Source organism: Callithrix jacchus, chromosome 1 (genome assembly GCF_049354715.1).
Source record: "Callithrix jacchus isolate 240 chromosome 1, calJac240_pri, whole genome shotgun sequence".
NCBI lineage: Eukaryota > Metazoa > Chordata > Mammalia > Primates > Cebidae > Callithrix > Callithrix jacchus.
This window is the reverse complement of record NC_133502.1, coordinates 22,980,001-23,004,101: the sequence shown is the minus strand read 5'-3', so window position 1 is coordinate 23,004,101 and position 24,101 is coordinate 22,980,001. Positions and strand designations below refer to the sequence as shown.

The window sequence follows — 24,101 nt, the reverse complement described above, 5'->3', positions numbered from 1 at the left end:
TCATATTCTAATGAATGATTATCTAAATCCTATTGTTATTTCATGATGAAATATAAAGGAAACAGACTAGAATGACTGTCAGGAGAACAAAATTCTAATACTGACTCAGCTACTAGTTAACCACGTAGACATCTACAAGCTATTCGGTCAGTGCAAAAGTAATTGTAGTTTTTGCCATAAAAGCTACGGCAAAAAATGCAATTTCTTTTGCATCAACCGAATATTTAATTTTGTGGGCCTCTGTTTCCCTAGTTGTGAAACTCGGTGGTGAGACTGGGTTTCTTCTGTGGTTCTTGTCCTCTGAGGAAGTATAGGATCATAAGAACACAGCTAATGTTATAGTGCTATGAGAACATTGCCTTTATATCTTAAAACATTTCTATTATTTATTAACAAAGTGTTCCTCAGTCTTCACAAGCCATTGAACGATTCCACTATAGTCTTCTAAATATTACTGAGAATGATCCCATACCAGAAAAAGAAGTTAAGTTTGAAATTTCTCTAAATGCTACAAAATGTTTATTAAAAGAGTATTTTCATTCAATACTGTATGTATTTACCATTGTTCTATAAACAATTTTAGAATAGGTGAATATTTAAAATTATTATTACTAGAATTTTCTTCTCTTCTTTTACCATCCTAATCTATATTTGCTGCAATTATTACCTATTTTATGTATGTTCTGGGCCATCTTGCATTCCTGTAATTCATGAAACAGGTTATAGTCAACTATTTAAAAGAGTCATTCATAAGTAGGGAAAAGATCAATGCAGACATGAAAAAAGGCTATGGCACAAGAAGATAAGATAATAGAAACATTTTCAAGTATTCGGAAGAATTTTGTTAGCATAAATCTTCATTTTTATTCTCGTTTGAGCATTCTGTGGTGTTCCTCATGACAGGGTTTGAATTTAGACTGATCGTACTTGAAATGGAAAGATACAGTTCAGCTGTTTGTACACAAATATGAAACAATTATTGCTGGAAGCACATTTATTCCAGTATCTCTCTGTAACTATGGTGACACAGCCCTGCGGCTTGCGAAAATGCACAGGATTAGTTTGTGAAAACGACCTTATGTGGTAATTCTGTATTTGAGACATCAGTTTTGGAAAAGGGTAAAACCCCAAAATATCTGGTGTCTCTTATGTTTACTAATACTGGGTTATAAATAGAAACTACTCTAATAGGTGCCTTGATATATTTTTCACTGAAATTGAGAACCAGATGAGAATTAGTTTGATTCAGAGTGTTATTCCCCACAATTTCATCGATTTCATAGGAAGATCAGGTGTATAGATAGAAATTTAAATATTCAGTTATGTTGATATTTATGACTATTGAATATTAGATATCATGGAGACAGTGTTTTCATATATTTCTCAATATCTTTTCTTTTTTAATGTCATGTAGACATCATTTTAAATTCCTCTTCCTCAGAGCTGGAATAAACACATCAGCTGCTCTCACTCCTGGGGGCAGCAACCCGCCTCAATTTATACCACAAGTGTTCCAGTCAGACTGTGGTCTTCACAAAGGACATATCCTTGAAGTGCCTCATGTAGCTGTTCAGTGCAGCCTTCTCTAGGAGGCCTGAGCCTTGGTCCACTCTGGGCAGGGAGATCTAAATGATTTTCCCTGAGTAATCCCTCCTTGAGTTCTCTAGAGCCAAAGGAGACTCTGAAGCGAAAATCAAGTGTTTTGTTCTCAAACCTCACTTCTCCAAATCCCATGACCGGAAATGAAAGCAGGGAGCACAGAAATTGTCTAAAGTTTTAAAAGGTAAAGTTAGGCAGTAAAATCTGTAAGGGCAATTTATTTCTCTTGAAAAGTAAATTAAAGAGTCAAGCCAGGTATTCCCAGGAGCGAAGCTACCGGAAAGGGAAACTGAGGCTTGTTGGAAAACACTCTCTGTCAGAACATAGTGGTCCCTGGATAGGTGAGATCTGATTGCCATTACTTAGGGAGAGCGCTCCTTTCACACCATTTGTTATTAAATTGCTATATAAATTTCTAGAAAAGGTTTCTGACTTTCTTACATTGAGATTTTAATTTTTTCTATTAAATCAAACTTTACTGCTCATTATGTCTTCATTCTTAAACTGTGCTCTTCTAAATTCTAGAAGGCATATTTTCAGTTCCTAACAAATTTTATGTTTAACACAATGTGTTAAGAAATATAGTTATTTTATATTTGTGGTACACTTTTGTTCTTGAATGTTGCATGTGTCATGATTTGGATAACTCATTGAGATGCTCTTCCTCATGATAAAATCTAAGATGTTACAGTGTCACACTGGTGAAACACTGTGTACCTCTAATTTAAAACCTAGTTACAATGTTTTTGGTAGACATATTGGGTTAGTGTTTTTTCTGAAACCCTTTTTGATTTGCACTGGAGTTATGATGGCTCAAGATTCTGCAAAACAGGTAAGTTTTTGATAGTGTTGGCTACCACTCTGTGGCTGAGCCTGGAAACCCTGAGTGCTGTAGCCCTATTTCCTGCTGTGACCCCAGAGGCTTAGACTGTGGATTGCAAGGTTATTTCTCTGTTTCTTCCTTTAAAAAGCAAGATTAAAAAATTGTTTTGCCAGGACATGGATAAAAGGATTGATGGAGACATTGTACTATTCATTTAGAAATGCATTCTATTTCTTCAAAAGACTGTATGTCAATAGAAGAGAGGAGAGCAGAGAAACCAAAGGTTTTGTCAAGGCCATTTCTTAAAGTGTCCTTATTCAACAGAAGGAAAAGCTTTATGGGAGGACTGCTGATATTAGTTGCACTTTGGAGTTTAAATTGTGATAAATTAGAAATTATTTAAAAAATAATTTGGACAAAGTACAAGAAAAGTTTGTTTTAAGCACCTACAATACACTAGTCACAGGCGATGTGAGTGTGGTCAGTCTGGAAAGGAAAATTACAGAATATTATAGTGAGAGCCAAATAAAAGTGTGTGTGTGTGTGTGTGTGTGTGTGTGTGTGTGTGTGTGTGTGTGTTACAAGAGATGAGAAGTTGGATGAAATAAAATGGTGTTTAGGAAAAAGAAAAACAGCAAGGCACTGTGGCTCACAGCTGTAATTCCAGCAGTTTGGGAGGTCGAGGTGACTGGATCTATTGAGCTCAGGAGCTCAAGATCAGCCTGGGCGCACTGGGCAACACAGTAGGACCCATCTTTACAAATATTAATCTGGCATGGTGGCACATGCTTGTAGGCCCAGCTACTCTGGGGACAGAAGTGGGTGGATCACCTGAGCCTTGGAGGTTGAGGCTGCAGTGAGTTGTGATCACGTCACTGAATTCCAGCCTAGGTAACACAGTGAGATCCTGTCTTTTTAAAAAAAGAAAAGGAAAATGGAAAATACTTTCTTTTAAGCTGAGACCTGAAGGATGACTAGCATTTCAGTGGAGGGAGTACACTCTATAAAATGGATGGCAAAGACAGAGGCTTATACAGTCACCAGGATACCTTTGATATCTGATGTCTGTTGAGGCTAATTACCAAGAACAGAAAAGCAACCCATTAGCCATGTGAATGCTGATATTGCAACCACAAATAGCTAAAGAGAAGAAAAATGGAAATGACCACTCAGTAAGACGCACTTGAGGTCCAGTAGCTCACTCAAGTCAGTAAAAAGTTTTAAAAGTATTGCTATCATGTTTCACCAACCTGAAATTATTCACAAGCCAGATAAATTACCATATCTGGGACATGCAGTGACATTTGATTAAGTAGTAATTATACCAAAAGCCTGATAATAGAAAAGAATGTATTAAAATAATGTGAATGACAGTCTATTAGAATATTACCCGTAATAGAATGGTTCGGCCACAGGGACCTCATTCATACTGAATTGGTTTTATAAAATATCTCTCTTAAAATGAATGTAGTTCATCAGAGCTTCAAGATGGGAAATGCAGCACCCAACACCTTTCCTCTTATAAGTCGGTAGGCCAAGCCCCATCTGAGTGAGGACAAGAGGCCAGGCTAGCTATAGCCAATAGATTAAGCAAGGCACCAGGCTCCCCTTTCCATAGGTCTTGGTGGCCGCTGGTATGTAGAGACAGGTAAAAGCTATAATTCTCCTTGCCTGATAGCATAGTTGCAGGCAAGAAGTGGCACAACTTTTTAAAATTAGCAACTGGACATAAAGAGAGTCATAACATCTATAAATATAATGAAAGTTTCAGTTCTCTTTTCTGACCTTTGTTGATGATAAAAACCTTCAATGTGTGATTTTAGGGGTAGGTGTTCTTGGGACAGGATCTGGCTGGCTTGGCTGGGTCATGTGAGGAAATCCTCTAATTAAGGTTACCTTCAGGACCAGTGGAGACACTATCCCTGGGCCCCATGCTGAAGAGCATACATTCATTCTATGCTTGCTGGTTTCTTATATTCTGTCCCTGCAGAGTCTAAAGCCCACCTGTAGTATTCTGGAGACAGTTCACAAACCTTCAACACTCATTTTAATAGGAAAATTAATATAACACCGATTATGTTCCTCAATCCTTTCAGTGTGATCTTCCACAAGGAACCTGATTCCAGATCTAGAATAATCTACTGGCTATGAATAAGACAGTTTCTTAACCCAGTCTCAGTTTTCATTGCTGTAAAATGGGGAAATGGAGAATTGTTCTAAGAATTAATTAAAACGGGCCAGGTGCAGTGGCTCATGCCTGTAATCTGATCACTTTGGCAGGCCAAGGCAGGTGGATTACAAGGTCAAGAGATCGAGACCATCCTGGCCAACATTGTGAAACCCTGTCTCTTCTCAAAAATATAAAAATTAACTGGGCATGGTGGCACATGCCTGTAGTCCCAGCTACTCAGGAGGCTGAGGCAGGAGAATTGCTTGAAGCCGGGAGGCAGAGGTTGCATTGAGCCTAAATGGTTCCACTGCACTCCAGCCTAGCAATAGAGCAAGACTGTCCAAAAAGAAAAAATTAAAATGATGCCTATAAATCACATATACAATCTTCAAGTAGAAAAGGTTAGTCATTAATAAAGATGGTAATTTACATGGCATTGCTGTAATGCCTGTGATTGGCCAAATTTTCATGCACCAGGAATGCCTGAGAAGCTCTGTTCAGACCAGCTATGCTTCAACATTCTCATTAATTGGAAGGAGGCTGGAAGAAAGCATCAGCAGGTCCCATCTCCATTACACTTTGCTTCAGGTGCACTAAGATGTGACTGATGCTAATTTTCCCAAATGTTATGTTATTTAGGTGGGACTCAAATCCCAGCCTCTTGATTCCTGCTTCCTAGTATTTCTGCCTTCAAAATTGTTTTCACTACTGCAGATTGTTTAAAACAGTTGTTTGAAAATTTGTATATTTTCTTTTTTGTATGACTTGAGGTTAGTGAAATGATTTGATGAAAAATATGAATATATATATGCTCCTATTCATATTTATGTGTGTGTGTATATATATATATTTGAGATTTGAGACAGGGTTTCTGTCTCATTGCCCAGGCTAGAGTGCAGTGGCATGCTCTCACTTCACTACAACCTCCACCTACCAGGCTCAAGCAATCCTCCTGCCTCAGCCGCCCCAGGAGCTGGGATTATAGGCACATGCCACCATGTCCAGCCAATTTTTGTATTTTTAGTAGAGATGGAGTTTCACTGTGTTGGCCAGGCTAGTTCTGAACTCCTCACCTCAAGTGATCTACCTGTCTCAGCCTCCTAATGTGCTGAGATTACAGGTGTGAGCCACTGTACTCAGCCAGATTATATTCTTAAAAAAGATAAGTGATCGTATAATAAAACGTTGGAAGTCAAGGAAAAAAATCAAGTCTTCCATTTGCTTTTCCTCAGCTCTGAAACATACGAATTTTAGACAAGCATTATAATCCATGAATTATTTTTCTTTAGTCAAAAAGGGTTATAAAATGTCTCATAAGATTGTCTTGAGTGTAATTTTAACATAGATGTAAAAGAACCTGGAACAAATAAATACTTGGAAAAGTTAGCTCATCATCATGTATTCTGATTTCAGGCCATTGTATGATTTTATGTTGTTTGTATTATTTTAATTTTATTTTTATGCATATGATATTGGATTGTGCCATTTTGTCGTATAATATGCACACTATGCTTCCCAAAAATACAGTAAATGCTTGTGTCCTAAAAAAGGTTTAGAACAGGGAAAATAAATCATGTTAACTGAGTACTTCCATATTTTTAGAGAAGCCACTGATGAATTCAAGATAGCACTTGATTGAACAGGCTGTTTTTGGCAGGATGGAGTAGACTGCAATAGTCATCTTTACAATTGATTTCATTTCTTCACCAAATCAAATTTATGGCAATAGACATAAATCATTTCAGATGGCCAAATTGAACAAATTGACTCATCCAGGCTTTGTTAATATTGTGGTGTAGAAATGATCTACATGACATTGAATAATATACCTTGAGTTTTTAGACAGTGGAAACTTTGGCATAACTGTCACATATCAATAAAGTTAACTTCAGCTCTTCTGCAATGAATTATAATTTCTTTAGAAATAATATGAACTATTGAAAAGTTAGGAATAGTTCAGGAAAGTTTGGCCACTGTTTCTTGAGATTACATGTTTATCTACTATACACACACACATGCACACAAACACAACTCACGTGCACCATTCTATGAATCAATGCAAGGTGAACAAATAGAATGTTGATTAGATTAATCCACAGTTACTCCTCTGTGCAATGATATTATCTAGTAGATGAATACTGTCTTGAAATTTAAAGATTTTCTTCTAGAATTTTGCCTCTGAATGTGCACAAGTGCCCTAGATACTGTTTTGAATAGATTTTCTTCCCCCCACTCCCAGAAATGTATTACTTTAATCTGCTAAACAGAAAGTTAAATACAAGTCGAGTATCTTAAGAGAGACCTCAGAAATGCAAATTTGAAGTTATCTCTGGTGAGTTTAGGTAAGCATATTAAACCTAGAGGAAAGAAAAGATTAGAATAAGTTTTAAAAGGATTTTTATAGATAAAAAACAAAATATTCTAAAATGATAGGCTTTTGAAGTACATCTTTGATTGGAAGTATGAGATACCCTGATTCAGAAAAACCATAGGAAGTACTGAAATATACTGCAAGTGTGACAGGACAATAATGAAAATGAAAATTCTCTAAAGCTGCTATATTTCCTACTGGTGAAAAAATTTCTAAAGAAAATAATTTTTGTTTGTTTTCATTTGTCTGTTGCCTAGGGTGGAATGCAGTGGCACCATCATAACTCACTGTAACCTCAAATTCTTAGACTCAAGGGATCCCCCTGCCTCAGCCTCCTGAATACCTGAGACTGCAGGCACACGTCACCATGCCTGGATAATTTTTCATAGAGATAGGGTCTTGCTATGTTGCCCAGGCTGGTCACCTCCTGGGGTCAGGTGATCCTCCTGCCTCAGCCTCCCAAAAGTCCTGTTTTCCTAGAGAAAACAAAGGCTTATATATTTTAACGGTCTCTTGGATAAGTTAAAATTTAAAAGCAAAAATTAGGCAAAAAAAAAAAAAAGGGGGGGAAGGATAAACACAAGATCAGGGACAAGCACAATACAGTGAAATGTTTTCATAACTTAGTTGTTGCAGGTTCCTTTTTTTGAGAAATATTTATTGCAGGTCAGCTGTAGTACAGGTGCTAGAGTCAGCTGCGGGCTGTGACAACAGGCAGGCTCACTCCATCCCTCACATTCTGATTAGGGGGTAAGTGAGTAGGAGTCATTGGAAGACTTTAAGCAGAAGTCGATCAGATTTGTGTTTTAAAAAGAGCTATATGAGAACAAAATGGAGAAAAAAAATTGGAGGTGGCAACATCAGAAACAAACTCAGAGGCAGATCAAATAACCATTTCATAAATCTCCAGAAATAAGCAACAATTACATAAGACTGAAACTGTGCAGTGCAGTTGAATTTTCTCAATAATTTTTAAATGGTGATTTGAAGATGAAAGCCTAAAAGGAAGCAAGATTGGTGAAGTGTCTTAAAATGTAAGTGGAGCTTTTAGAGCTTTTCAGCAGACACTGAGGAATTATGCATACAGTATTCTTTAATGGAATTATTTTAACACTAATCAGACGTTCTATAGCACAGAACCATTTGCAATTTTGTGAGGACAGAGCCTTGAATCCTGCTGCTGGAAGTCTGGAAGGTCACAGTCCAGTAGTGGTCTCTTAGCAGGTTCTTGCTTGTCAATACTCCACTGCTCTAGCAATAAGGTCGAAAAACTTTATTAGAATAAGTTCATCATCATGAAAAGATAAGTGCCAGTGTTTTTATTTTTATGGGAAAAGTAGTCATTTTCCTTTTTCCATCAATATTAAACATCCTAATGATGGGCCTTTACATTTGAAAAGTGGAGTTTCCAAGATAAATTAGTGAGTTGAAGAGAACAGACTGGCTAAAAGAACAGAACAGAAGCAATTCTATTTTTCTGAATATTGAGACCAAAATATGAGGACATTGCAAGGGATTGATGTTGAGTATCAATCATTTCCCTGTAGTTTGTGCAATTCTCCCTTCTAGAAGAACATCTTCATCTCCACCGGAAACGTTAAATTTGCTTTGTGAGTTGAAGAAAAAGCTAAGCTTAGCAAGTTGGTTCCAGGTGTTTAAACACTGATTTCAGGAATAATTAGTGAGATGGCGTTCTGAGGATTAAGATATTTGCCAATTTTTTTTTCTGTGGAAAAGCAGCCCACTTCATTTTCAGACCGCTGCGTGGTAAAAAGTTGCACTCAACTGAACTGAGCTTAGGTTTCCACTAATTTCCATGAATTGTTCTGGCCCTGAGTCTAGACCTATACAGATTCTGCCTGTAATGTCTTTCATAACACATCCTTTCAAGTGTTTAGAAAGCTTCCAGTCCTCCCAAATGGCATCTTATCAAAAATAATCATTTCAAATGTGGCATCATTTTGAGATGCTCTACCTGTTAACACTTTTCCGACCCTAGTTCTATCTTCATCCCTGTTTAAAATAAGAATTCCAAAACCTTAAAAAAGGTATCTATTTCATTTCCGTCGCATTAGAGCAACTCAGGTGTAGTGATACGTTTCCTCTCTTCTCTTATTCATGGAGGCTTGCTGCCTTAGCTTCTGGCTTGTTTGCTTTTTGTGACCACACTACGCATTCTATCATGGAAATGGAGTGTTCGTTAAACTAGGACTCCTTGTCTTGTGTTTGTGAAGATTTTATTTAAACCTGAGATCTCTGTATTTTTCCAGGGACAACAGTTATTTCCATTGGCTGGTGATGTAAATCCAACCTTCTTTTGTTTATGCTGTGCAATTCCTTATCTCCTTCAAGTTGGTATTTTTCCTCTTCAACATTTTCTAGGATAAACTTTAAACAGCCCTATGCTCACCTACATGTAATGTGGATAAATCCACATACAATTCTATCTCTTATCCAAAAGACTGGATAGTATACCCTGTCAGATGCCTCATTACAAACCATAAAGAGGCCTTAAAACATAAATAATCCATGGCATCAGACCTCACACAGTAGTTTTGGATTCTTGTGATGACTTATTTTTGAGTAAACAAACCAGTCATTCAGTGCTAGAAATTAACTGTGGGCTACCGTTATGCTACCTGTCCTCTAATTCCTTTTGTTTTCCCTTTTGAATAAAAAAAAAAAAAATGACCTCCATTTGTGATTTTCTGGCACCTCCACCCTATTCCCTGGTTTGTGAATGAACACCAAGGATGACTGAAGAACAGCCTAAGAAGGGAGTTCTTCCAGCAGCCTCCTGGGTGTTCTCCTCCGGTCCTGGGAAACTCAGATTTCAATTGGCTCACACTTTCTCTCTCCTCACACAGTTTATATGTCACATTTCATAACCATTCTTCGTCCACACTTTCAAGCCCACAATTCTCCTATAAAAAAGGAGATGAGCAAAATGGAGACTGAGTTGCTTTAGAATTCATGAACTACCTCCTTTCAGAATGATCCCCAATACGATGTCATTTCTGCTCCTATAGTAACATTTGCTCCACCAGATCCCATTGAGGCAAGGTGTTCCTGTCCCCCTGGAAGTCTACACATGGGTATACCCAGAGCTTTTATTTTTTGATATCTACCACAGACTTCACTTTCTCTTTTGAACTAATCTAAAGCTTAGCTGTTTGTTTGCAGAACACACTTTCCCACAGAAAGAAAAACGTTTGCCACCCTTTTTTGATAAAGGTCTTCTAGATTTGCTTCACCCACTTTAACTTTTTCTATGTGTCTTAAAATTCAGCATGCAATAATATTTTCAACTTGTCCACATTTTAGACTTCCTTTGCTTATTTCTATTCACATAAAATCCTTTTTATAAATATTGACGGGAAATACCATTCTTAATGATATCACCAGTGATGAGTTGAATACTGGCCTAGTCTGTTTAATGAGTGAAAGGTATTGTCTGAGTTATGAGCTTGAAAAATAAAAATAAATATTTTAGAAGATACAATGGCTCCTGGTGAGACAATCTTATTAATATAAACTCATAGATACTCACACGGAAAAGGAGCCCTGGAGATCATAAGATCATTAAATGCATCTTATGCTTTTGTTATAAGAGGAAATCCTGCAATCAATAGCAGTGCAATGAGCAAGTGTGTCCTGTCGTAGATCCTTTTCACAGGACCTGGGATATAGTACTTCATGTTCATAAACCATTGTTCCTGACTCAAGGGAACCCTATTCTTTCAATAGTAATAATGGAGGAATTATAGGAATAATTGCTGATTACCTCAAGATTTGCTTATTATTACCCATTCTAGGTTCATCATGTTTTTTTTTTTTTTTTTTTTTTTTTTTTTTTTTTTTTTGAGACGGAGTTTCGCACTTGTTACCCAGGCTGGAGTGCAATGGCGCAATCTCGGCTCAGCGCAACCTCCGCCTCCTGGGTTCAGGCAATTCTCCTGTCTCAGCCTCCTGAGTAGCTGTGACTACAGGCACAAGCCACCATGCCCAGCTAATTTTTGTATTTTTAGTAGAGACAGGGTTTCACCATGTTGACCGGGATGGTCTCGATCTCTTGACCGCATGATCCACCCGCCTTGGCCTCCCAAAAACTCTGCAACTAAGGAGTTGACACAAGGAAGTAAGAAAATGAGTCAAAGATTTGGAAGAAGCTCATTTGAAGTTGTGGGTTATACTGACTAACAGTGTAGTAGGTCGGAAAAAGATAATTTTGTGGGTTAGTTTTTGTTTTTGTGTGTCGGGGGGTGGAGGTAGGAGTAACTAAGGAAATAATTTCAAAGGAAAGGCTATTGATGGGGTGTTTTTCTCCTGAATTGTATAGTTTTCAGATTTATTTTAAAGGATTAAAATGGCCATATTTTCCTACTGCCCCTCAGTGACTGTTTATTTCATATGCACATGTTTAAAGACGCCCTAGAGAAGCGTATATACAGTATTCCAATTAGCAAGTCAAAAGACCGGAGATTACCTTTCCTAGAACATCCCCTCTATGTCATAGCTCCATATGCCACGCTTTGACCAAAAGGCTTGACGTTTATATCTGGTGCCCTTGTTCTGTTCCCGAAGCTCCTGCTAAATGCCTCGACTTTGGTGTGTCACAAGGACTTCACATTTCAGCCCTTTAAAGTGGCCTGTGGTCATTCCATTCACTCCTGCTTCTCCTCATTAGATTAGTGGTGGCCCTTTTCACCCATTCACCTAAGTTGGAATCCAAGCATCGTCTTAGAAACTCTCAGTGATCAGGGGAGTCTGAGGGGAGGTAGAATATAGTGGCTAAATGTGCACACAGTGATGTTCGACTGCCTTGGTTTGTAATTCTGAGCCCACCATTTACTGACTGCATGACCTTGGACAAGCAACTTAAATCTTACAATACTCCTATTTAGTCATCTGTATAATGAAGATGACAATATTACAACCTATCTAATATAGCTGTTATGCATATTTAATTAATTAATAATTGTTTTTAAATGTTTATATGTTTTTCTTTTTATATTTATAAACCTCTAAGAACAAGGCAGCAAATAGCATAAGCACTTTCTTCTCATATTTAATTAATCACCAGTTTTAACAAGTATACTCCTTACATTGCATCTTTATCTGTTCCATCCTGTCTCTCAATTGGTGTTCCTGGCTGGCTGTGCTTGATTTCAGGCTCTTGTCATATCTCCATGAAATATTGCAATTGTCATTTTATTAACCTTCCTACTTCTGCTCTTTCCCTGAATCCATCCTTTTTGTTTCTGGCTGAATGACCCCTCATTTTATCACAAAATTCCCCCCAACCCAACCCTACTGTTTTTGATGGGATTGTTTATGATAGCCAGAGGACCAGTTGGCCCAGCCCTATCTCTTGGCACATTCTGCCTCACATCTTTCAATCGAACAATGCTGAGAAATTCCCGGCTCCATCTTTGAACACCTGATGTTAGGACTGTGACTTAGCAAACTGAACTCCCCGAACTCTGCTGCTTAACTAAAATTTTCTGGCCAGTTATAAGTCTGTGTAGAAACATGTATGTAAAAACAAGTCTTGGAAAAATAAAGTCACTTACTTAAAAATGGATATGCAAATGGCAGCAATTCTACTGTGTGCATTGTGCTTGTTTTATGCCATAGGTGCTCCATGTCCATTGCATCCTTATTGTCATTTTATGAATTTTACTTAAACATTTTTTATTAATGAAGCTTTAGGTTGCCCCTGTATTTTTTAATCTCAGTTTTATCTAATTGTTTTATCTCAGTTTTCCTAGATAACTCCCACTTATCCTGTCTTTATTGTATGGATATTATAGTTTAATTAATTTTCAATAAGTTTTTTATGTGTTATAAATATGCATATGCTATATGCTACTATATCTTATAATAGTCTCATATATGCTCTTAATGTAAGTTAAGAATTAATGATCTAAGGCCAGGCACAGTGACTTACGCCTATAATCCCAGCACTTTGGGAGGCTGAGGTGAGTGGATCACAAGGTCAAGAGATCGAGACCATCCTGGTCAACATGGTGAAACCCCGTCTCTACTAAAAATACAAAAAATTAGCTGGGCATGGTGGCATGTGCCTGTAATCCCACCTACTCAGGAGGCTGAGGCAGGAGAATTGCTTGAACCCAGGAGGTGGAGGTTGCAGCGAGCCGAGATGGCGCCATTGCACTCCAGCCTGGGTAACAAGGGCAAAACCCCGTCTCAAAAGAAAAAAAAAGAATTAATGATCTAAATTAAATTAGAAATGTAATCTGTTCTGCCATGTTTCTTAATTCCTCCAAACTAAGATTGAACATTGTGTTTTAGTATCAGAATCTGGAGATAGATTGGTTTTATTTAAAACTCGCTTCTAAACATGATTCCCAGGAATTCTACATGTTTTTAAACCTCTAATTTGTTTAAACCTCCCATATATAAAATTGTTATAATGTTATTGTCAAAATAGACAAAAATCAATACCTCTCTCACTGGGATCATAGAATGGTTTTGTTAAAAATCAGTGATTGGCACCCCAGTACAGATACACTTTAATGACAGTTTACTGAACATGTATTAAAATGTATTCTTAGACAAGTATGCATGTCTCAATAAATGGTTTTATGCATGAGTTGTCTAACTCTTGAAAATAGTTATATTATAATCTTGATTATTAATGTGTCTTTAAGCAATCACTGTCTACTTCTAGATAATCCTTCATTTTGCTAAATTTTGTCACAAATGATAAAAGATTAAGTATAAAACTAAGTATTATGTGAGTTCTTGCAAAATCAGAATTATAGTCTTGGTTACTAATGTTTCTACAATAATGAGAATTAAGTTGTAGATCTACTAAATACCAATCAATAGTCTTTCTCATTTCCTAGAAAAGGTCTTTTATTTGCATTTCTAAAAATCTTCTAGAGTGTTTGTTTTCATTACTTCCATGTATTGCTTATTGTGGTCACTGCAATGATGATCACAGTGATGACTTAATGGAAGATTTAGGTGTTATTCCTCGACACCTAGTGCATGTAAAATTAGGCAGCCAGCTGCAAATAAGTCAGCAGTAAGCAGAAGAAGTGGATTATTAAAAACAGAAAACTACAGCTTTCAGTCCTAAGACTTATTTTAAGATATTTATGGTTCAATACATTTATTGTTTTTATTGGAAAGAGATATGCTCATTTTCACCACTTTGGAATAAAGAAGCCAAAAACAAAAATAATTTCAAGCAAAGAAAGATGCTAAACACTTTTTAAAAACCTGCTAAGTAAAATAGAGATGCAAGCTGAGCATAGAAAAGAACTGTGAAATGTTCAATGCTCACTCTTGGTAAGGTTGGAAGACCTGAAAGGATTACATCTCAGTATTTCAAATAGAAAACACTTATTCAAAAGAAAATCTAAAAAAAAAAAAGTAAAACCCAACAAAGTACCTTGGAAATTGAATTTGCTCAGTGCCAATATAAAATGGACTGTAGTTTTTATGTATTTTACATTTTATGACAAAGGAAGTATACAAGAGAAGACCCTGAAGGTAGCTTATAGAAGACTTTCCAAGTCAGGAAGAGAAAGCTACACATAGAACAAGAAAATATTATTAGGATGAGTATTAGAAGGTAATAATTAGTCCAGAGAGTCTGGCCCAGAGGTATGAGTGAAGCCGGGTACATATTTATATGGTTATATTTGTAAGAAAACATGAAGAATGTATTACTTACTATACATAAATGAAAAAATAGTAAATTTATTTAATTCTTTCACTATTTTTATTTTGATACAAAGAGCATTGAGAAAGGAGCCAATTTGAGGGAAAAGGTCATATTTTAAATTTTGTTCAAGTTGAATGTAATTTAAAGTGAGAGCTGAGAATTCTTACAGAGTAGTTAACTGTTGGAGCATATCGTAGAAGTCCACAGGGTAACCTCCTCAGGAATATTTGGGTTGATATTTCATAGAAAAATGAAGGAGCATGGTGAAAATGCTTTCAGCTTCATTACCTTATTCCACCACCACCCGATGACAATTTTATGGCTTTGATTCCACTATTTGAATTACGTGAGCTTTCATTCATTGGTTCATTTCTCAATTCAACTAATATTCCTAAGTGCCCACTAAGTGTTTTGCATTGTACTATGCACTGAAGATGCTTGCAGTTAATAAACAAGGTTCCTTCCAGGGCAGAGTCTAATGGGGAACATAAACAGGTATAAGACAATGAAACCCTGTCGGATGAGCTCAGTGGCAAAGTGTCTATCTAACCAAGACGAGGGCAGTAGGTAGTTTTCAAGAGAAAACTATGTCAATGCTGAGATAATTGGAATAGGACTCTTGCAGAGAAAGAGTCAAGAGTACATTCTCTTTAAGGGAGGGTCATGTGTGAGGGGGTCGGAGTCCTAAAATTGCTCAATGTAGGATCTAAAGGAAAATCAATCTTTTTGCAGAATCAAGATGAGGGTGGAACTATAGACAATGGAAGTATAGACAATGGTGCAAAAGAGGGGCTAAGTAGGGAAACTCCCAGAGTCTCATTAAGAAATTAGCACGTGATCCTGAGGCAAGGAAACAAGGGAAGGTTTGCATTTGTAGGAGATTATTCAGACCATTAGGTGGAAAGTTTGGAAGGGTGGCAAGGCCTAATTAGAAAGTGATCCTAGAGTTCTGGGATGGGATGGATGCCGATGGCCTTTGCAGGGATAGTGATTGTGGGGCTGGAGAGAAACCAAGTAGATTTGAGAGACATTTGGAAGATGGTCCAATGGTAAAATCACACTCAATGACTTGCTGTTGTAGTTTTTTATTTCCTTGTTCTAATTTGCTTTAAAGTTATTTTAAATTGTGATTATTAAGAACTAAAAATATCTGAGATAAGTTTCCAACAATTTAGAAAGTTTATCTTGCCAAGGTTAAGCACACACTCCTGACACAGTCTTAGGAGGTTCTGACAATATGTGCTCAAGGTTTTGGGAGCACAGCTTGGTTTTATACATTTTAGGAAGATATGAAACATCAATCAATATGTGTAAGATGTACACTGGTTTGGCCTGGAAAGGCAGAACACTTGAAGTACAGGCCCCCAGGTCACAGGTAGCTAAGAGACAAAAGGTCTCATGTATTCCTTTGAGTCTTTAATCAGCCTTTCAGTAAATATACATGTGAGAGGAGGGTGGAGAAAGAGTCACTTATGCCTTAGTCTGGCTCAGTGAATCTACATTTTTACATAAACAATAGGGTAGAGAAAGCAATCAGACATACATTTGTCTCAGGTGAGTAGAGGGATGACTTTGCGGTCTGTCCTTTTTCCCACACCTGTGAAGATAAGCTACCAATTGACTTTGCTAGGGTGAAATCCAACAGAACTGTTTAGGGTAAAGATCTTGAGATCCACAAGGATTTTTCTTGTGGGCAGATTGTGAGGGAGGCATGTGGTTATTTTTCATGTTGTTGTTTGTTGGTTGGTTTTTTATCTTTATGACTATCTTACTTATGAATAAAACGGGAGGCAGGTTTGCCCGACATAGGTCCCTGATTGACATTTCCCTTTGGTGTAGTAAATTCGAGGTCGAAAAATTTATTTTCCCATAACATTATGATTAGAGCCTTTTCAATCTGAAAACTCATGCCTTGAGACCTGGATAATACATTTCTGTTTAAAAAAAAATTGCTGTTCCTTGTTCCCTCTGTTCTGTATGTTTGGGAGTTTCATGAGTTGTCTCCTATGCTTGATCCTGTGCTCGGTCATTTCTTTCACTTCTTTTTTTCTTTGTTGATTTTTTTTTGAGTCGGAGTTTCGCTCTTGTTACCCAGGCTGGAGTGCAATGGCGCGATCTCAGCTCACCGCAACCTCCACCTCCTGGGTTCAGGCAATTCTCCTGCCTCAGCCTCCTGAGTAGCTGGGATTACAGGCACGCGCCATTATGCCCAGCTAAATTTTTTGTATTTTTAGTAGAAACGGGGTTTCACCATGTTGACCAGGATGGTCTCCAGCTCTTGACCTCGTGATCCACCCGCCTCGGCCTCCTAAAGTGCTGGGATAAAAGGTGTGAGCCACCGCGCCTGGCACTCTTTGTTGATTTCTAGAGATTTCTCCATTGTATCTTGCAAGTATTCTATTTTTTTTTTTAATTCCAGCAATTACATTTTAAATTTCCAAGAAATCTTTTTCTCTAGTTTATTCACAGTACTTAGTGTTTGTATCATGTTGACAATTTCTCCAAGATTTCCCTTGTTGGTTTGCTTTGCTTTCAGTCTTGTTTTGTAGGGGGCTTTCCTCAAATACCTTGTGATCCTTCTTATTAAGTAGTTAGGAAGAAAGCACTAAAATAGCTGATTGGATAATTTTATATTGGTAGATGAGAATTTTCACATCTTTCCAGAATTCTCTGTGCAAATTGACCAGTGTAGCCAGTAACTTGAGTTCAGCTTTCTTACTCTGCTAGGTCAGTTACCCCTTCTCCATCTTGTTTTATTTCTTCATGTCTTGTGATTCCAGGTTTAGATATCTCTGAATTTCTTAAAAGATGTAGGTTTCTACTCTGATTTTCCTTGACAATATTGCTATGATTTCTAAGTGCAGAAAACAGTTTTGGAAATGTCTAATTTTGCAGTCTTAAACCAAATGTCTGCTGTTTAATTCAATAATTTTTAGGCTTTTATTGAGCATTTTTTGGGAAACTCTATTGTGATGATTTAGCTCAGAGATTAAAGTATAATTTAATAAACGATTAAAGACAGTTTAGTGTTAAGAAAACACTTTTGTCTAATGGACTACAGTCTTTACATCTAAGCCGGTAAACCTCTGTATACAAAATGAATGCTTTGTTAATTAGATAGTTTGTAAGTTCTGAGCTACTGCATGTCTTAAGATCAGACAGCTTTCAAATTAAAGAAGCAATATCAATCCTTTTGCTTTTAGATAGTTCTAGAACTGATATGCAGTTTTAATGGTAGTTTAAACTTGAGAGCAAATATGTTTATCTTTAAAAGAAGCCTGCTGGAACAGGAATTATCTTTCTGTACAAGACATCCTTTACTGCTCCTTTTTTCATGTAGACTGTAGATGAAGTACCTTCAACCAAAAAATAATACAAACAGTACTGATAGTGGAGATGGGAACAGCTGAAGAACTATCTCATTTCTTGGGAAAAAAAAGTGTTATAACGTCATTCAGGATATTTGGCCAGCTCTTGAGTTTCTTTTTTATCAGGTCGATACCTTTTTTTTCTCTAGCCATATTTTCTAATTTCCCACTAGTCCTTTCACTCAAATATGGTCTTAAATAGTCACAGATGGCTGGCTGTGGTGGCTCACGCCTGTAATCACAGCACTTTGGAGGCCAAGGCAGGTGGATCATCCAATGTCAGGAGTTTGAGACCAGCCTGAGCAACATGGGGAAACCTCATCTTTTTAAAAATAAAAAAATAGCCAGGCGTGGTGGCAAGCATCTGTAGAACCAGCTACTCAGGAGGCTGAGACAGGAGAATCACTTGAACCCGGGAGGCAGAGGTTGTAGTGAGTCAACATCACACCACTGTACTCTGGCCTGGGTGACAGAGCGAGTCTCTGTCTAAAACATAATAATAATAATCACAGATGATTTTATTGTGTTTATGATGAAGTGGTTGATATATGTCCATATCATATCATATACAAAGAAAACCAGGATTTCGTTGTTGTTCCTCTTCTAGTTATTTCAGCATTATTTTCATGTCAAGAGAACTAGCTTTCTACTTTATTTTTGAGGTAATGAAATTCATGGTGATACTTTGGCGATACTCTGATATAAAAACATTACTGGTGAAAAGCAAAGAACATTACTTTTACTTCTTTTATCAATGTTTTAGGAGAAATTACTTTTTAATATTTTTTATATTTTTAGATGAAGTCTTGCTCTGTCTCCCGGGCTGGAGTGCAGTGGTGTGATCTTGGCTCACTGCAACCTCCGCCTCCTGGGTTCAAGTGATTCTCATGCCTCAGCCTCCCAAGTAGCTGGGATTACAAGTGCCTGTCACTATGCCCAGCTAATTTTTGTATTTTTAGTAGAGAAAGGGTTTCACCATGTTGGCCAGGCTGGTCTCAAACTCCTGACCTCAAGTGATCCACCTACCTTGGCCTCCCAAAGTGCTGAGGTTACAAGCATGAGCCATCACACCCAGCCCAGAAGTTACATCTTGATACTTCAAATATCAAGACATTAAAGGCAAAACACACACACACACACACACACACACACACACACACACACACACAAATAAAATCTAACCCAACATTTGCATACCAACTTACCGGTAGCACCATGTGAATATGTGGTAGCAATCTGGGGTGTTTGAGCTAATACATCAGAGTATTGTGCTTTTAAAATGAAAAAATAAAATAGCTATAAAGAACTGCTTAATTAGCTGGGTGTGGTGGCATGCGCTTGTAGTCCCAGCTACTTGAAGGCTGAGGCAGAGGTTGCAGTGAGCCAAGATTGCACCATTGCACTCCAGCCTGCCAGAGTGACACTTTGTCTCAAAAAGAAAAATAAAAAAGAACTGTTTAAGAGGAATTTTCACTACTATAAAACTCTGAGAACAAATATAATTTTAAAAGAAAGCATTCTGTACTACCATCAACATGAGGCTGAAATTTAAGCTACATACTAACCAAATCCATTAAATAAGCAATGTGTTTTTAAAGAATTTGCTATGTGTTCCAACTATATATTATAGTCAGTTCTCTGGTGAGCAAAATGTTAACTGAGACTCAGAAATGAGAATAAGCACACAAAAATGAAGCCGATTCTGTCTGCTAACCACCAGTTTCCACATTAAGTTTAAGGCACACTGCCTCATATTTGAGGGTCTTCAGCTGTCCCTTCCTTGTACCTGCTCCTCTGGTGAACCTTTGTGTAGACCTCTTGTGAGGATAGTGCTAGTTCATTAAATATCAGCTCACACTTTCCTGAATCAAATAATAAACTCTGCCTTTTCTTGCCTGTGTATGAGTCTTATTTGCCTCAGGAGTTTTCTCAGAATTTTAAGAAAAATAAAATGATAGTGATCACGGTCTTTGGCATTTAGAAGCAGAAATAGTTTTGGTCATAATTCAAGTGGTCAGGAACTCTGTATGCCAGCATATGTGAGAGAGAAATCAGAAGCGTTGAATGACATCATACTGAAAACCACTTTGTCCAACTCTTTTGTTTCTAACCTCTTCTGTGTACAGAGAAAGGATGTCACCAAAGATGTGTTCCTTTTGCTCATCATTGTATTGTTTATTAATTCCTCATTTTTGATGGTCTACAAGGTTTCAAACAGACAGAAAAGTGAATAAGATGACGTGCTCACCATTAATAAGCTGCCTGCTTCGTTAAGAGTAAAGTTAGATAAATGGACAGGTACCTTTCTATGGGAATGGCACCATTATAGAAGATAAATCCACAAGCAGACAAGACTTATTTGATCTACAGCCTAAGTGCCTTCCATTGAATTAGAAATCAAATAAACTCAACACCTCAAATGTGTTTCAGGAATTAAAATAATGAGCAGATAAGACAGAGTTGAAGTCTGAAGAGCCTGCTAAGGCATGAAAAACAGGAACGTCTGGCTGCCCATTTGCAGGCATTGACTTGAGAAAAACAATCTATAGGTTATCTCTGCTCCGGCAAGCCTCCTTTTTCTCATGTAAGTCATGTTGCGTTCCATCTGTGGTTAATAAATCGCTTTCATATTCAGGATTGATTTTCAGGAGAGACATTGGTTTGGTTTCATTGCAGTTGAGGTTAAATATATTTTCAACCACTGGTTGACCGAGCACTTGTATTTCCTTTGTGCCAAATTATTGGTTCACACTCTTTATAAATTTTGAGAAACATGGACAGTTTATTTGTAATTCGTGGAAAACTGTTGGCAATTTTTATAAGGTTACCAATATTTCTTAATTTCTTTTTAAAATTTTGGCTCTGATTGCTATGAACATTCAAGAACTAAAGGCATAGATGCAAAATACAAAGAAGTAATACAGAAATTTATTTCCAGTGAGTGCCTGCGCACAAAATAATGGAGGTATGCAATGGTATTAATACTGTATTTATTCTCCCTACCCCAATACACTGGTATTATAGTAAGGGTGTCACATGATATATTTTATAATATTAATGGCTCTTTAGAAGATAATCATAACAGCATGAATGACAGTTGTAATTTACATCACAAGTTACAGTCTAATATATCACTTTGAGGCAATTAACTGCCAATGATCATGAATCACAGCAATTTATATATCCACTTACAATATGTGTACTAAATGAACAGATTTTCTTTAAGCATATCATAAGAACTCTTTAGCAGTTAGTCAGGAATCCATTTTATTTGTTGTAAAGATTACCTAATTCTCTCAATTGTTCAAGAGTGAATTGCCCTTAGTGCCGCAAAGAATGATAAAGAACAGTAGAGGCTTAAGACGGATTTCATTTCCTTGTTCAATTTTCTGTTATCCATTTCAGTGTCATTATAGCACCCACAACTGTTTTTTTAATAAAAAAGGAATCATGGAAATATGGTCCAAATGAATTAATAAATGAATCAAAAAATATGATCCTTCCTTTAAGTTAGTTTTTCTGCCTAATTCGGAGATCAGAGATGCTATTCTGATGGCAGTGCCTGCTAGAATCCATTAAACTATGACTCTTCTCTTTCTCTCTCTGTTCTCTCATCTCAGTCCCAAGTAATAGACATCTTGGGATCTATAATGTAGGTAATACTGTTGTCATGACAAACCAAAGAAAAAACAAACCATTCTTCCTCTTTAGTAGGGGGAAAGTGGAGCGCCAAGCACAGCAGAAGCCCGGGGCCACTGGTTCTCCAGTGTGGCTGCATATTGAGCTTAAGAACAGCGATGCTGGTCCCAGCCCCATAGCTTCTTATCTGACTGGTTCTTGTTTCATGGTGTGCAGTATGGGCACTGGGATTTCTAACCTCCCTAGGTGAGTCTAATGGCAGTAAAGGTTGTGAACCACTGGTCTAAGCTTTTACACGTCATTCACTTGTGGACACACTTTCAATTAAAAATGATTAAGAGCCCCGATGTGGCATGGCTTTAATTAGAGAAATGGGCACATCTGCCTTAGAAGTAAATGGACTTATAAATATGAAAACATATAATGGACTTTAAATAGGAAAACATGTTATTTTATTAAGAAAAAAATATGTACAGTCAGGCATTTCAGGTGAGGCTTAACATGGCAAAGATGTGTTCTGTGTGTGTGGGGGTGTGTGTGTGTTTTGTTTGTTTTGACATAAGGTGTCACTCTGTCGCCAAGGCTGAAGGGCAGTGGTATGCTTACTGCAAACTGGACCTCCCGGGCTGGGTTCAAGCCATTCTCTCACCTTAGCCTCCCAAGTAGCCGAGACAACAGGCAGGCACCACGACACCCAGCTAATTTTGTTTATTTTATTTATTTATTTACTCATTGAAATGGAGTTTCACTCTTGTTACCCAGGCTGGAGTGCAATGGCACGATCTCAGCTCACCACAATCTCCGCCTCCTGGGTTCAGGCAATTCTCCTGCCTCAGCCTCCTGAGTAGCTGGGATTACAGGTGCGCGCCACCATGCCCAGCTATTTTTTTTGTACTTTTAGTAGAGACAGTGTCTCACCACATTGCCCATATGGGTCTCAAACTCCTGGGCTCAAGCAATCTGCTCACCTTAGCTTCCCAAAGTGCTGGGATTACAGGTGTGAGCCACCTCACCTGGCTGGCATATTACTTTGAGAAACGAAAGGTACTCTTAATTCTTATGATGAAAATATCAGGTAACATTTTTTTCTACCAATTTATTGAAAATAAAATATGATTCATTTTTGCTGTGGTGCTGGTTGTGGTCATAGTTGCTGTTGACAGAACATGACCGGAGTCTCTTCCCCCAGGCATCGAAATAGCAAATGACATTTTTCCAACCCTAGGTGTTTACCAATATTGAACTCTCAGGTTTCATCATCACTGATACCAAATAATAACAAAATCATCGCCAGAATTCAAGCATAAAAGTTACTGTGGAACCTGATGGTTGGCTTTGACTGCTGCTGTATAATCCTCAAGTCTGTTACATCAGCCATACATGGGAGGTGGGAACAGCTTTGTGATTTGGTCCCATTGCCACTGTCCAATAGCAGTTGTGTTCATGTGAGAAGTCACACCATGTTGTTTGTCATTGTGGTTGTCATTGTTTTTGTCTATCTGGTAGCTTTTCTTTGGTTACAAAGAAGGAAGATCTCTTTTAGTTATAAGAAATAATTACTATGGGGTAATTTTAAATTTCTAATGCTAGAAATTTTCAAACATATATAAAGAAATAAGAATGGAACTAATGCCTTTCTATTCACACATCACCGAGCTTCGTTAGTTCTCAATATTCTGCCATTCTTATTTACTTTGTGCCTCCACCCACTCCCCTCATCCCTAGTTGATTTCTTATTATTTTACAGTGTTTAAGGTAAAAATTACCTCCATCAAAATCCATACGTCTTAGCATTACAGTTTTGCCAAATGGATATTCTAGTGTAACCTACGTATTTTCATAACAGAAAGCATTTTACCTCCCAAAGTGTCTCCCTCTTATTACTTCCCACTCAGTCCCCAACCTCCAGAGTCAGCCACTGCTCTTATGTTTCTACCTTTGATTATTTTTCCTTTCGTAGAATTTTAGATGTTAAGAAATATACAGTATATATATATTTCTGTGTCTGGTTTCTTTTGCTCAATGTAAAGTCTTTAAGATTCATTGTTGTTTTATGTGCCACTATTTTATTCCTTTTTATGGCTGTGTAGTATTCAGTGGGACCATGTGGTTTGATTTGGTAGCACCATGACATTGTGCCGGATTCAGGTCTTTTCTGCCATGTTCACTGTGTCGGAGTTAAAAATTTCATGGATACAAGCATTGTCCTTTTATGACATCTAAGGCACAACCAGAAGATAAGTCTAAAGACTTTGAGATTTTTAACTTAGTATGAGTAAATATAATTAGCAGTTTGATGAATAAAATGCTTGTGGATAAAATGATGACATTTATTTTAGAAATTTTATTGTTGCATAAGCAATCAGCATTTTTAACTTCAGCATTTTAATTGCCAAAAAAACCTTTACTCTGAAGTTGCTCAATAAGGAACT

At 37.3% G+C, this 24,101-nt stretch overlaps 1 protein-coding gene and 1 non-coding gene across 4 annotated transcripts in view; both read left to right on the top strand.

Annotated features, from left to right (window-relative positions):
• NALF1 (NALCN channel auxiliary factor 1) overlaps nt 1-24,101 on the top strand; it is a 678,420-nt gene that overhangs the window by 511,683 nt on the left and 142,636 nt on the right. The window lies entirely within an intron of this gene.
• On the top strand, nt 10,361-10,427 carry LOC118148362 (small nucleolar RNA SNORD31). The gene has a single exon (XR_004735160.2). It is a non-coding gene; the product is annotated as a small nucleolar RNA SNORD31 (small nucleolar RNA).